At 42.3% G+C, this 15,118-nt stretch overlaps 1 protein-coding gene and 1 long non-coding RNA gene across 2 annotated transcripts in view; one reads left to right on the top strand and one right to left on the bottom strand.

Moving 5' to 3' along the window:
* Positions 1-148, top strand: part of LOC116686011 (uncharacterized) — an 18,474-nt gene extending 18,326 nt beyond the window's left edge. Inside the window, exon 3 of the long non-coding RNA XR_004331123.1 lies at positions 82-148. This is a non-coding gene — a long non-coding RNA (uncharacterized LOC116686011). The remainder of the gene's footprint in view (positions 1-81) is intronic.
* The window catches only part of znf536 (zinc finger protein 536), a gene marked incomplete at its 5' end in the record, with an annotated part of 312,490 nt that overhangs the window by 176,355 nt on the left and 121,017 nt on the right, over positions 1-15,118 (bottom strand).

Raw genomic sequence — 15,118 nt, forward strand, 5'->3', positions numbered from 1 at the left:
GAAGTTAGGTAAAACAATTTGACCCATTTTCAAAGTTTCTATATTAGAAATTTGGGTTTCCTTCAACAAAATTGTCCAAAGAAAAAGTAATGTGGACGGTTCCTACAATGCTCTTCACAAGTCAAATATATGATTAGTTCACTACTTTCATTGAATGTAGGTGTTTTATTCCACTTAGGTTTTGGAAAAAAATTGGTAGAAGACAAACACAGAAAAATTGCTTCAAAACACACCGAACAAATGTCAAGAAAAGTGACAAGTGTCAAAGAAAGACAAATGCGTTTTTTCCTAGACCTTAGTGTAGAGCCAGTCCCACAACGAGCTTTCCTTAGTATGTGCCATATGACCAACTGCACACTTTGCTCGTTTGGAAGCCATGATGTCTCTCTTTCATGGGTGGGCCAAATTCTCTGAGTGGGCAAAAGACGTGAAAGGGGAGGTAACCATGCCCCCTATGACCTCATAAGGGGCAAGATTCCAGATTGGCCCATCTGAGCTTTCATTTTCTCAAAGGCAGAGCAGGATACCCAGGGCTCGGTTTACACCGATCTCCATTTCTATCCATTGGGGGGGGGAGGCCATAGGCAGGCGGGGGGGGGATGCATATAAATGTTAAAAAAACTCAAAAACATAATTTGTCATGCCATGGGACCTTTAACTATGTTGTCCATTTTCAGTGGTGGAATTTTACAAAGTACGAATACTACATTACTGTACATTTTTCACATATCCGTACTTTACTTTGGTCGAATCAATAGTGCATACTTTTGACTTGTACTTTGTTACATTTTGCAGCAATTATGATACTTTCTACTCCGCTACAATGCTCCAACAGTCCGTTACATTTTCTGATAATCCCCCCCCCCCCCCACATTTAAAATCAGGGACTTTTTACTCTCTTCTTAAGTAGGGGTTGTCACTGTGGTACTTTGTACTTTTACTTAAGTACTGAGATTCAGTACTTCCTCCACCACTGCCCATTTTCAACGAATCACATTTACTAAAACTAACACTGCCATTCAGTGAAGAGGACCATTACAGGTCATTGAAAGTTCTGGAAAATGCTACTAAGTGGACCATGAGTCAAGCTTTGTTTTAAGATTTTGAACATGTTCATTCTACAGTATGTTCCAGGCAGCTATTGTTGGATTAATCTCCCTACATAATGCAAATCCACTTGCAAAGATTTGCTTTAACAATACGCCATTGTGGACAATCGAGCACAGACATGACATAGTTTTGAGTTTCAAGTCTCTGCATATTAATTTCCACACTGAAATATGAAAAAAAAAAAACTTCTGAAACACTGGCAAAAATTCTGAATCATTAGGTCTTGGACAATTACGGCCTTTTGCATGTAACTCGTGCAAGAAGTGCCATAGGAGGGATTGTTCCTCCTGAGAGTTATCTTTTTCAGGCTCAAATTCTAACTTTTCTCTTGTTAAATGTTTTACTGTCATCGTCATGCTTAGATCATATATTCTTTTTTGTGGTTTTGTTATGACTCAATGATCAACCTTCTCCTCACCTGATGCTGAATATGTGGCTCAGATGTTTTGTAATGTACCTGTGTGCTCTGGTCTGCTCTGTGTCTGGTGACTAAAACTCTTCTTCCTGTCAAATCAGTCAGAAAACCAGGACACAACACAAGTGGTGTGTGTGTGTGTGTGTGTGTGTGTGTGTGTGTGTGTGTGTGTGTGTGTGTGTGTGTGAGACAACAAACATGGCAGTGTGTGGCGCTCACGCATGGTTAGACTGCGGGGAAGAAAGAGGTCAGAGAGACAATGACCACAGTGTATCTGTCATAGCTTACATCACTGGTCACCCTCTGTGCTGCATGGCAATGCTGCAAACAAACACACACACACACACACACACACACACACACAGATCTGTAGGTCACATTATGGGCCAGCGCTGCCTTTGTCTCATGCAGAGTGACTGCAGTGATGACATACAAGATATAAGCTTAAGACTAAAACCAAGTGGAGTTCAGTCTCACTCTGTTTCTCAGGTGGCGGTAGACGAGAGAGAGAGAGAGAGAGAGTGAGAGAAAGAGAGAGAGAGAGAGAAAGAAACAGGGAGAAAGAGATAGTAGTTGAATGTCAATACGGCCTAAATAACAGAATATCAGAAATAATTGCTGTTTTCTTCCGCTCATGCTGAGCCCATTCTGGTGGAGTTTTGCATAATGACTACAGTCGAGGGGGGTGGTGGTGTTGGTGGCGGTGGAGGTAATAGTGGTGGGTGGTGGAGGTGGCGGCAAAGGGAGGGGTTGTTGTGACAGGTGCGGAAATCAAACTCGGGTGGCAAGGGAGACAAAGGTTCAATTTACTAAGAGGAGACTTTAATTGTTACACGGCTAATTAAGAGAAGAAGGATCTTTTTTTTTTTTTGCACTCTCGACTATTTACTGAGAGCTGTGTGTGCATACATTGCGAGGTAAATTGTGCCTTCAAGCCAAGTGCGCCCAAAGTGAGCCACGGTGCGTGCGTGCGTGCGTGCGTGCGTGCGTGCGTGCGTGCGTGCGAGACGATGGGGTGCTACCTCTCAACGTACAACGTATTTCTTTTCACAGCTCCTATGCAGTCGGCCGTTTGGGACGCTCGCTTTCTTGTTTCCGCTGAAACAAAAGTCTATGGCTAATTAGCAGCACTCATTACAGGAAGCGAATCAGGTAATTATTTTACATCATGCTGCCGATAATTGAATGATTCTTCAATGTCTAAATGTCTGTTTGAAAGTATCTCTTTTTCCTCAGCTCGTACCCCCCCCAAACCCCCCAATCCACTTTCACTCCTTCCTTCTCTTTTTCTTTGTCTTTGACGGAGATAAGAGAGAGGCTGGGTACAGGTACTACTGCCATATGGTCTTGAATGAAAAAGCACTTCTGTCGAAGCAAATGGGATTTTTAAATATTGAAACTGCCGCATGTCTCTTTAATATGACCGTGTTAAATCTCTCTTTATTCCATCACTTTGATAAACTCCCCCTTTCTGTCTGTCTCCTCTCCCACTTTCTGCCTCTTTTTTTTTTTTTTTTTTGATAATCTGAAGAGTTTGAGTGGGAACTTCAGCTCTCTGACAAGTAGTTAAACTTATTATGCAACCATGCTGCCTTTTTTTTTTTTTTTTTTTTTTTTTTTTTTTTTTCTTTAAGCGGCGCACTTCCTGTTTAAGAAAGCAAACTAATCTTATCAAAGCCATCAAGAAGCTCAGACTTCGAGTGGAAATGCCTGCGATTCTCTGCATATGTTACAATATATCTTAGTGGCCTTATAACTGCTATTGTTCTCACGCACTTTTGGCGCGCCCGGGGAGGAAAGGAAAGAACAAACCAGAAAAAAATTAAAATAAAATCACCACACTTCTCTTCTTTCGCTTCAAAGTCAGATATGTACAGCGCGCTAATGTGGCACTTCATATAAAAGGAAAGAAAGAGAGAGAGAGAGTGAATTGTGCATTATCTACTTTTAAGGCCAGGGTGTATTTATTACAGGCTAATTGTTGCAGAGGAAGTGCTTTGGAGGGGTGTGTTCTCAGGAGAGAGGGTGGAGGGCCTCGGGGATGTAAGAGAGCATGTTTATCTATCAGACTTTATCAGAAAAACACTGTGGCGACTGCTCTTAAGATCAGAGATGGGGTATGGGGGGAGTGCGAGGGGATGAATATATTTACAGAAGGATAATAAAAACAAATGACATAAAAGAAGGATAAAGAGGGAAAAAGAGTGAGAGAGGAAGAGACATGTCAGCGAGGCTGCGTTTGCATCGATGCCAACGCCTCGGTGAAAGGCAGCCGTGATTAAAGCAGGAAGGAGAAGTTGGGTGAAACCTCAGAGGAGCGGCTTTTTTTCTTTTCTTTTTGAAAGGCCTTTCTGTGAACCGGACTACAAAACACAAAAAAATGTGTGCGTTCAGAGTGTTGCCGGTGCAAAATGCATGCGGACGCACCTGGGCACTCGCAATAGCAACGAATGTACAACGCACATGAATTCACAGAATTCATGAATTTGTAAAAAGGGCCTGAACAGCCTAAACCGCCTGTGTGTGTGGTGGTGGGTGTGTGTGTGTGTGTGTGTGTGTGGTGTGTGTGTGTTGGTGTGTGTGTGTGTGTGTGTGTGTGTGTGTGTGTGTGTGTGGTGTGTGCGGTGTGTGTGTAATATCTGGTCCCCCAAACACATGGGAAATAATTACTTTGCAGCAGATTTATAACCACGGATACGGATATTTGGCAGTTGCCAAGGAGTTTATGGATAAACACCTGAAATCACAGGTGTGGCCCAAACCGAAAAGTCTAAAGAAAAGTCTAAGCTCAAAGAAATGGTATGAATGGATAACTAAAAGTAACTTATAAAGCGACAGTCTGGAAAGTTGGCTAAATGTAAATGACCAAAAAAAATGGAATAGACAGCTCACTTCTGTAAAGTGACTGGTGATTTGGATTTCCATGACGTTTTAAGGTAAATAAATGTAGTTAATACCCCAATAAAAGATGCTCCCAAGTATAGCAGCAACCAGATGCGTTGGAATGGGGTGTGTGTCGGGGTCTGAAGGTGTGTTCTGGCCGTGTCCCAGGATTCTGTCTGCAGCAGAGCTTCAGCTCGGAGGTGTCTGTCTCCGGCCAACACTGCATTTTCCTCTCATTCTTCTCTGCCCTGTCTGACCTTCAGCATCGGCACACACTTATCTTCCACAACAAAGGCTACAGTGGACACACTCATTAAAAAGACACACGCGAGCGCGCGCACACACACACACGCACACGCACGCACGGCACGCACACACACACACACACACACACACACACACACACACACACACACACACGCACACACGCACATCTCTGTACATGTGTGCTCTGGCAGGGGGCTAAGTTCATTAAGGCAGTGAATGTTTAATAATGAAAAATGACCCCTCTGTAGTACACTGTGTGAACCTATCCCTCGAGGCACAAACACACACGCACACACTGGCGCGCGCGCACGCACACACACACGCAGACGCACACAGACACACACTCACATTTGTATTGAAGCTTACACAAAAGAGAATCTCCTGTAACTGGCCCTTTTCACTGTCCGACTTAAAACAGGTACACACACACACATACACACAGAGACACACACACACACAGACATACACAGACACACACAGGGGAGATACGCTATATGTTTTCCCATCTGATTAGGTGCTAACCTGAAAGAATGCATTACTAAAATTCCAAAAGAGTCCAGCTGTGGCCTTTAGGGAGGCATGGCCTGTATTTATGAGAAGCCCAACTGCTGTTGTTTGTGTCTAAGTGGTTGCCATGGGTTGCTTGGGACCTTGCAATTCTTATTGTCCATGACATAAATATCTTGACATTTACAGTAGCATTATGAAAATGTCTGACACCGGTGGTGTGGCCAAGACGAGCTAGCTCACTAGCCAGGCTGCGGACTGCTTGTGCCTGCCACTTGACAGAGCGCTGGAGAGGCTGCATCACTCACTGGTCTACACACACACACACACACACACACACACACACACACACACACGCAGCACCACACAGCTTCTCCCTCATGATTTCCAGAGCCCCCCCAGGGTGTTGGATGCGGGCAGTGATGGAGGTGGAGCCAGGTTGGTGGTGCTCTTATAATGGCGCACCCCTCTGCCGCTCTCATCCTCAAAATCCCTCTTCCTTTCTGCCTACCTCCTGGCACCCCCCCCCCCCCCCCCCCCCAACACACACACACACCCACACACACACCCACACACACACACACACACCTTCCTCCCATCCCTCTCCATATTTTCTCCCCCTGCATCTGATTAAGTTAACAATGTGGTGTTATTTGCATGCTGATTTTCACACCCCGACCCGCCGCCCACCCCCGCCACCCTCTCTCCTCCTCTCTCTCTCTCCCCTCTCTCTCTCCTCAAGTCTCTGACAAACAAGAGAGCAGGATCAGAGTAATGTGATAGCACCAGCAGCCAGCCAACGCAATCTGCCTCAAAGACCAGGTGTTCGCAATCCACTCCCTCTTAATTCCTCCCCATCATTTCTTGTGTTGTTTTTTTTTTTTATTTTTTTTATTCCTGTTATTCTTCTCTTTTCTCCCCTCCCCTAGTTCGTCTTCTTCTTCTCCCTTTCGTCTCTCTCTCATCTATCCCTGGTGTGTTTATAAGGTTGTATTATAATCAAATCTGGAGCGAGGGAGGCCTGTCTTTTTTTATTAATTATAGGCCACAGTTGATGTGAATGTATTCCGAAAGCATCTTCAAAATAGGTCGGCGGTACAGTTTGCTATTCTTATCACATTTAAATGTCAACACGGTGCAAAGCCCTACAAATTAGTTCAGGCAGGCTTCAACCCCCATTTAACATTTAAAGCGCCATTCTGTAGTGCTCAAAGAGCGATTTAAATCAGTTTATACACACACACACACATACACACACACATATACATATATATATTTATAATATATTTATATATACATAAACACATGGAGTTAGAGCTTCGTCTTTCAAACTTCTCATTTCAACACAGACATTTAACTGCCAACCTTCGCCTGAGAGAATTCAGTGCATCATCGAGAAGAAGGGGGAAGGAAGAGAGGGAAAAAAAAAAAAAACAGGATGAGAGAACAAAAAAGAGATATAAAGCAACAGAAACAATGCATTAGCTTCATGAATAATAAATCTGCCCGTCTATCCATGCAGAAAACATCCAGGTTTTCAAGCATCCCTGCATAAACCCACTGTCCGAATGAATAAATCAGAACAGGGAGACATTTTCTTGAGCTGTAGCCTATAACTGGTAAATAACAACAATGATTTGAAACACATCTGTTCATATGCAGTGCCAGCTAACCCCCATAGAGCAGCACGAGACAATAGAAGCCCGGAGCCGTTGTTCTACATATTGGTGGCTGGGCATATCAAATAACCCATCTAGACAAACACACACACACACACACACACACACACACATGCACGCACGCAGATCTATTGATACAAACAAACATAATCAACAAACAGGAATCACGTACAATCCACCATAAAACAGTCAACATTAGTATCCTCAACCAAAAACACAACTGTATTATCCCTCTCTCAATAGGAAATCGGAGATGCCTTGCTGTGAATTAAAAGCTTGAGCCGTCGAACGTGACGGCTGGACATAATTGAAGGAATACAATATTAGTGAAGTTAAGAACCATGGCTTGAATCCCATATTAAAAATTCCTTCCAACTTTTTTTTTTATTTTTTCTAAAAGTCCCTTGTTCAGTTTAAACTGGGTTTTCAACAGAAAACCTAAGACGGTCTAAGCCCGTCGCTCCATGTTTGCTCGACTTCCCAAAATCGACCAAAACTGCTTGGGTTTGATTGATTTGGCCAGGCCATTATGATTATTAAAAGTCAGAGAGCGCCACAGCTCGATGGTGGTTCAAGGCCCCAACGTCTCCTGAAACATAACCAGGTTTTCATTTTTTCCGAATATTAGTTACTCAGTTTATTACTTTATTATACAATGTTGTGACCAGTCCATCGTTTATTATATTTTATCAATAGAAAAGCTAAAGCTAACCATCCCCTTATCTTATTATATTTAATTTTTGTATAACCTAACCAGATTTTCTTTTTCTAACCCTAACAATCCCCTTATCTTACTTTATTTTTGGTTTCCTGTAACCTACCAAGGATTACTCTTTTTAAACTTAAACGTTTTATTTTATTTTAATTTTAATTTAATTTTTTGTTATTTTAATTTCAAGTTCAATTTTTTTTTTTTTTTTATTTCATTCAGTCGTTCCTTAAACCTTTATCCTATTATAAGTTTATAGGTTTATTACTTAATTACATAACATTGTTATTACATTTATTATATTATTACAATGTTGTGACCAGTCCATCGTTTGTTATCTTTTATCAATAGAAACCCAAACCTAACCATAACCGTAACCATTGGCTAATGGACTTTAGGGCAGCGTTGGGACCGTTGACTTCAAGGCACCCAACCCTAACCTTAACCCTAACCATAACCCTAACCATAACCTTAATCATAACCCTAACCATAACCATAGTGTAATTCTAGTGCTATAACGCTGACAATCTAGGATTCTGAAAAACTCCACGCAACATTCACTGAAAAAAGGTTTTGTTGCCAAAAAGATATAAAAAAAAAAAAAATGTTAAAATATGTTTGTATGGCAATAACACTATGGTAATATGAGTTACTGTTGACATATGTACAGTGGTAGCAGTGTACATACTGTATATACAGTATATACAGTATGTACATATATATATATATCATATATATATATATATATATGTATAGGGGTTTGGTATGCATAAGTTTAGGCAATCATATGTTCCATAAAGTGTTAAAATGCAATGCCATTGGGATTATATTTTATTAACATAATGAGAACATTGATAAATGAATGCCAAGTTGCAATATTTTTAGACTAAACATAATGTTGCCATACGCCTGAAAGCATTTTGCAATACCGCCTTCAGCAACACTTCTTATTGTTCTTATTGTTGTGTTTGGTCACTCGGTTAAGTTTAAAGAAAGATCTCGATCTTGTTAAAATATTGAAATAATCCAAAGTGACTTAAAGCACCAGATGTGACGTGTTTATTGAGATTTAACTGAAACAGTATGAATTATTAAATTGTTATTATAATCTTTTGTTTAAGCTAGAGAGGCAATTATTAATTGACTAGTTTTTACCCTTTACATGAATCGCCGTTCTATTCTGATAATCCATTCCGCGGTTTGACTTCTTTCTAAAAAAAAAAAAAACCCAGATTCTTGCTTCTTACACATAAATATTTATAATTTCTTCAAACCTCTGTGATACTAACTTGATTTTTTTTTGGTGTGTGTGGACAAAACAAGACATTTGACGACATCATCTTCAGCTTTGATCAGATTTGCTGATATTTTCTAGACCAATCAACTAATTGATTAATCAAGAAACTAATCAACAGATCAACCGGCAATGACGATGGGTCAAAACGATCGGTAGCTGCAGCCCTAGTCTAACTTTAACTAAAGGGCTTTAATTGCCTAAATCTAAGCACACCCACACACAAACACATGCGCTATTAATAAATGCACATAAAGGTAATGCTTCATTCACAGGAAATTAAAAAAAAACTAAATCAAATGAATCCAAGCAGCATTCATGTATCTCCACGCTACACAATTGGGGAACAAATGTGTACCATATAAACTTGAGTGGACCGGGTTGGCATCAGATGTCCATCGGGGGTTGTCAACATGAACGTTATCAGTAGTGACAGCAGGTTGTCCCCCAGTCCCTGTTCAAGGACGGCCATTGACATCGGATGTGGACAGGCTCCTTGATCTTTGACCCTTAACGCCTCCGCTGGTGCTCTGACCGAATATGTGGTTGGATTAAGTTTTTTTTTTTTTTTTTTGTTTTTTTGTCCTTACCTACTGTCATGTCAATTATATACATGCTGAACGGTGCTTCTGGAAATCTAAATGCAAGGACCTAACGTGCAATGTGGCTTTGGAGAAAAAACAAACCCTCTCTGTCTCACCCTCGTAAAATGATAAATCTTCAGTGTGATATGATGCAACAATAAAACTGACTCTAGTGAACACTCTTGACACTTAACTGGGTACAGAGTTGCCTTCAGGATACACATGCGATGTACACTTGCCCGCGCACACGCACGACAGCCCGCAACAAACACACACCACACACACCACAACACACACACATCCAGAGCCCCTGAGTCAGAAGTGCTGTTACAGTGATGGAGTGATTTTCGGCCTTAAGAGAAGTTGGCCCTGTAAAGCTGTTTTAATGCCATAGAGACATAGGATCCACTACAGCCTGGGGACACAATCACACACACACACACACACACACACACACACACACACACACACCACACACACACACACACAAAGTTGTTCCAATGACTATAGGAATGTCCAGGAGGGACCAGCCCCAAGCAAGCAAGGCAGACAATCACAGATTTGCAATTAATCGAATTGTAATCGCAATCACGATTTGGGCTCTTAACGATCACAAGGATAATGTAATTGAGAAAAACACTTATTTTGCACATTGCGTTCTCCACTCTTATTTTGCCTTTAAAAAAAAGTATTCCAATGGGAAACGTATTAAGGAGAATTTCACAGTTCAAGGGGTTTTCCTTGCTGATTTGTTTAACCGTTTCACGTATTTCACATCTTTTCCAAAAGTCCATTAGCAATCCTGTTAAATAATTGTGATTTTAATTTTGGCCAAAAGGACCACGACCGTTATCGAGCAGCCCTACATAAGACAGAAGATAACAAAAGTCCCTTGAAGGATATTTGGATAAATTTAAGAAGCCTAAATGGTGATTTGCAACACTAATGCACTCCTCTATTGAGTTCAGTCCATTTTAGTTATGTATTAGTCTACCGTTACACTATATACGCATGAGTAGGCTATATATTAGGTAGCCTAATATGAGAACAAGAGCCAGTGTAGGGGTCACAGAGAGACTTCAGTATCAGCTTACAATTGCCCTATTACATCAGTATAAGTAACTGAATCCAGAGAGCTAACTAGCTTATAAGAGACCCAATCCCTCTGACTGGCTATCCTCTACCTCTAGGCTTGCATGACTCTTTCCCATCCAGCTCAAAGCCGAATGTTCTATGGGTGTGCCTAATGCGGACTCGCCGAAATGTCAAAGCATTATATATCCTTTTTCGCACAGAGTGGCCCCTCAGGGTTTAATTGACTATGCTGTAAAGTAAGTTTGAGAGCGGCGAGCGAGAGTGTGAGGAAGATGAATATGTTTCATTAGAGGGCAAACAGAGCCTGATGGCTGGAATTGGCATTGAGAGAGAGAGAGAGAGAGAGACTGAGGAGGAAATGTCTAATATGGCTGAAGCATACATTTATCCACTGGGCAATCCGCAATGACACGTCCTGTACCGGCGTCTCTGTCCACTCCTTGGCTGATCACCTTCAGCGAACTTACCCAGGTAGCGTTTCATATTTAACATGTGTTCTCCACACTTTCTTTCCCCTTTTTTTTTTCTCCTCACTCCTGGTTGTCCTGTGTCTTTCTCTGAACCGAACAAGGTAGGAAACGAGCTTCCGAAGAGTGCCTGGCAACTTCAAATACTCGTCAAACTAAGAACAGAGCAGAAGACAGAGGGAAGAGAAAGGGGCCCCGCTACTATCCTGCGGCCTTCGTTTACCAATTATACTGAGTACCTGCTGACAGGTGGGTTGTCACAGTGTCTGCTTAGCCACCTAACTCCCCTCACCCCCCTCCCCCCCCACACACACTTCCATCCCACTCTGTTACAGGAAGCTCCTCGCACCTCCAGGCGAACAGAGACAAAAGATAAAGGAGGATATGGAGGAAGATAGTGGAGAGTTTGGCTTTGAGACTCAGGCTTTGATTTGGGATACGTTTAAGAGTGACATGATGTTATCAGAGTTGCAGGACTAGTTCAATAGAAGGTTTTGAGGGTCATTATTGTGTCAAAAGTGGGAAAAAACACACCTGTAAGGAACCCACAATATTAGAAGTTGACAACATTACCTGAATCCAGATTATGTTTTGGGGCTTTTCCCTTTATTGTAGTAAAGGTGGATAGACATGAAAGGGGGAGAGAGATGGGGGGATGACACGCAGCAAAGGGCCACAGGTCGGACAGGAACTCTGGCCCCTGCTGGACTCAGTCTACATGGGGCAAACGCTCTTAGTGGGAGAGCTAGAGGCTCAATTAATTCAATATATAGGTAAAAAACTTTTTCCATTTCTTCCCTCACTTTTTCAATGACTCTGTCTCTCTGGAGTAGCTTCTCTTTCCTGAAACACTACAAGGAGATTTGAAGACAGGGGGCCTTCCCCCATCCCCATCCCCATCCCCATCCCCATCCCCACCACCCCCTACCCATGTCTCCTCTGTCTTGCCGTCTCAGAAACTCAGCCAGCCAACGAACACAACCAAGACAAAACATAACCATAATGGCTCATTAGAGGGAATGGAGACGACTTAGGCAAACAAAGCAGCCTTCACTGGGCTGTCACCGAAACTCCTGTGATGGTACGTCCAAACTCGCGCTCGTGACAAGGAGGCAAAAGTGTCATCCTCCCACCGAAACTCGCGATGGCTCGGAGTGTTTTGACTGCGCCCGGCGCGTCTCCGTATTTGTTCAGTGACAAATCTAATGTGTGCGCAGCTGAGTGACAGGCCTCTGCACCCCACAGAGTGGAGGAAAGTGGGTGTTCAACCACTTTTCACCCACTTTTCTCTACTTTCTGAGAGAGGTAGGTATGGCTCAAGTACCGCACATGTGCAAAAAGGTTCCACTTGTACAGGAAGTTAGACTTTTCAGAGTGAGAATCAGGGTAAGATGAGGTGCAGCAAATTGCTTAGCTTTACAGTAATTTAGTAAGGGTAATGTGTGGTAGAAATTAAGTAGAGGCCTCTAGGAAAGTTCATGGGTGACAAGTTAAAGAAAGAAAATCTGAGACTCTCAGTATGGTGATGGTCTACCACAAGCCACAAGAACAGCTTCAGTTCTCCATGGCATGCATGATCAAAGGATCTGATTGGGTCAGAGTCACCACAGACCACCAGAAGCCAATCATCAGCAAGTGTCAGGGGCCGTCAGCACGGCCTCTGGCTGGGACGTTTCAAATTTCAAGAGGCGTGTGCCGGGTCTGACGCAATTATGTCATCGTGGAGTTCCGCTGGTGGTGGTGCGGGCACGGGTTCGCCAATACCGTAGCTGATCAATGGGCTTAAAATAGGTTGAATGTGAAGGGCACAGGATATATATTTCACATTTCACAAGTTCATACTCATCAAACCATCCAATGATCCCCCGTATCTGACTTTATGTTGCTCCACCCATTTTTTTCCTCACCTCTATACAGTCCCTCTAGAAAAACATGGTTCTGCAATAGCATAATTCAATGCATAATCAGCCAAGGTCCGCATATTTATGCCGGGTCGCATTTTTTTCCAAAACACTTTTGCAGCATGATTTGCCGATTTCCACGCAAAATAATGCGGATATTGTGGAATCATGCAAGCCCCGCATTATTTTGCGTGGATATTGGCAATTTATGCTGCGAAAGTTTCTTTGCAAAAAAGTCACAAATATCTTAGCAGAAAGTTGAAATATGTACATATTTATACGAGACACGAGAGTCTCTTTTTTCGTCACTTCATAACGTTCCCATGGCAACAGGGGAAAATGCTCTTGCGTGAAGTGAACGCAGCATTTTTCCACTTTCTGCTGAGATATTTGTGACGAAAATGCGGGGATTATGAAATCATGCAAACACAGCATTATTTTGCGCTCTTCCCGCAATTTCATCGCATAAAGTTGCATTAATATTCCGCATATTCCATTACATTTTTTTAAAAAACGTGCCACATAATTGAGGATTTTTGCCCGCAACAATCACAAAAAAAACATTTGTGGTGGAAATTTTAGTGGCCTGATATTTCAGTTCATGTATTACAGACAAGTCACAGCACTCTCTCTCTCAAAAAACACACACACATACACACACGCAATACTGTTTTGTGTCACTACTATTCTTTTAAATATTGAAGATGATAGTTCAAGTCCCCCGTGTGTAACATCCAAAGGATTAGGAAAATAAGAGGCTCCTACTCACACACTCTTTTACTACAGCCAGTGCAAGCGTCACAGAGTAAAGAAGTTTTTGTAGATATTGGAAGCGAGTGCGTAGCGCAGGCCTTTATACATATTCCAACTTTTAATGACGCATAGTTATGACTTATGACACTGGATGAATGGGAAAAAATGAATGGCAATCCGTTAATTCTCTGTCGCCTTACACGTCTTTGGAACGCATTTCTCAGTTTTTTTGTGACTGAATCTAGTGTGTACAGCTAATCTCATAGGCCGCCACTGACCCAGCAGTGAAAGCACGGTCGTATCTGCTTAGCAATCCCCCAGTAATTAAGAAAGGCCCGCACCATGCCTAAACCTCTCCCTGACACAGTGTTGTGTCTGCACGGCACGGAGACAAGGAGTCATAAGAGGCTTAAGCCTCATGTACCTGCCGCACTCTGTGTGTGTGTGTGTGTGTGTGTGTGTGTGTGTGTGTGTGTGTGTGTGTGTGTGTGTGTGTGTGTGTGTGTGTGTGACTTTCAAGAATAACAGGCAGATGATTAAAACAGTGATCAGAAAAGTAGAATTAACCACCTTTGCTGCTTTCTTAATTACAGTGAAGTCCACCTCGGTGTGGTTGCACTATAAATACCTCCCAACTCCCAAGAGGCCCTGAAAATCCAACTTGTGAATGAAGAAACACACACACACACACACACACACACACACACACACACACACACACACATCCGTTTCACCGAAAGACCAAAAACTGAAAAACAAGTCTCAGAAACTGGGCCAAACCATATGTCCTTCTATGTATTTCGGGATCGGACTAATTCATTTGGATGATAGCATAAAAAATGATATCTTCAAGACGAAAAAAAAAGAAAAGAAAAAAGAATGAATAAGAAGGAAATGTGAACAGACAGAGCTGGTAAGAGACAGAGCGAGATGAAGAAAAGCGACCACAGGAGGGAGGGCATTGGGGAATACACGTGATGAATTCAGGTCTTATGGGGAGTTCCAGGAGCGTAAAATAAGGTTGAACCTCAGTAGGATCAGCATCCAGGGCAACAGCGCGATAAAAGTAGACTTTTTTTTTTTTTTGACAGGGATAAAATGATCTGTAATTAGGACAAACAGCACTAAAGGCAAGTTGAAAGATTGTTTTCTACTTTCCTTCTTTTTTTTTGTTTTTGCGTGGTGGGTGTGTAAGTTGTTTGCGTGGATTCCCAGGATGGCAAGAGTCAAACGAGAGACAAAGGAGAAAGAGTGGGAGATGGATAGACACAGGGAAATTTGAATGTTGAGATAATGGATCGGAGAAAGAGAGAGAGAGAACTGTGAGAATGTGACTTATGCAAGGTTCAATGGTTAAGAGAAAAAGTGGACAAGGTGAACAGCAGGGGAGGGAGAAAAAGAAAGACGGAGAAAAAGGACTAAGGGGGGAGAGTAACAAAGCAAGCCCCCCCCCC

The sequence above is a fragment of the Etheostoma spectabile genome, unplaced genomic scaffold, assembly GCF_008692095.1.
Source record: "Etheostoma spectabile isolate EspeVRDwgs_2016 unplaced genomic scaffold, UIUC_Espe_1.0 scaffold285, whole genome shotgun sequence".
In the NCBI taxonomy this organism is placed as follows: domain Eukaryota; kingdom Metazoa; phylum Chordata; class Actinopteri; order Perciformes; family Percidae; genus Etheostoma; species Etheostoma spectabile.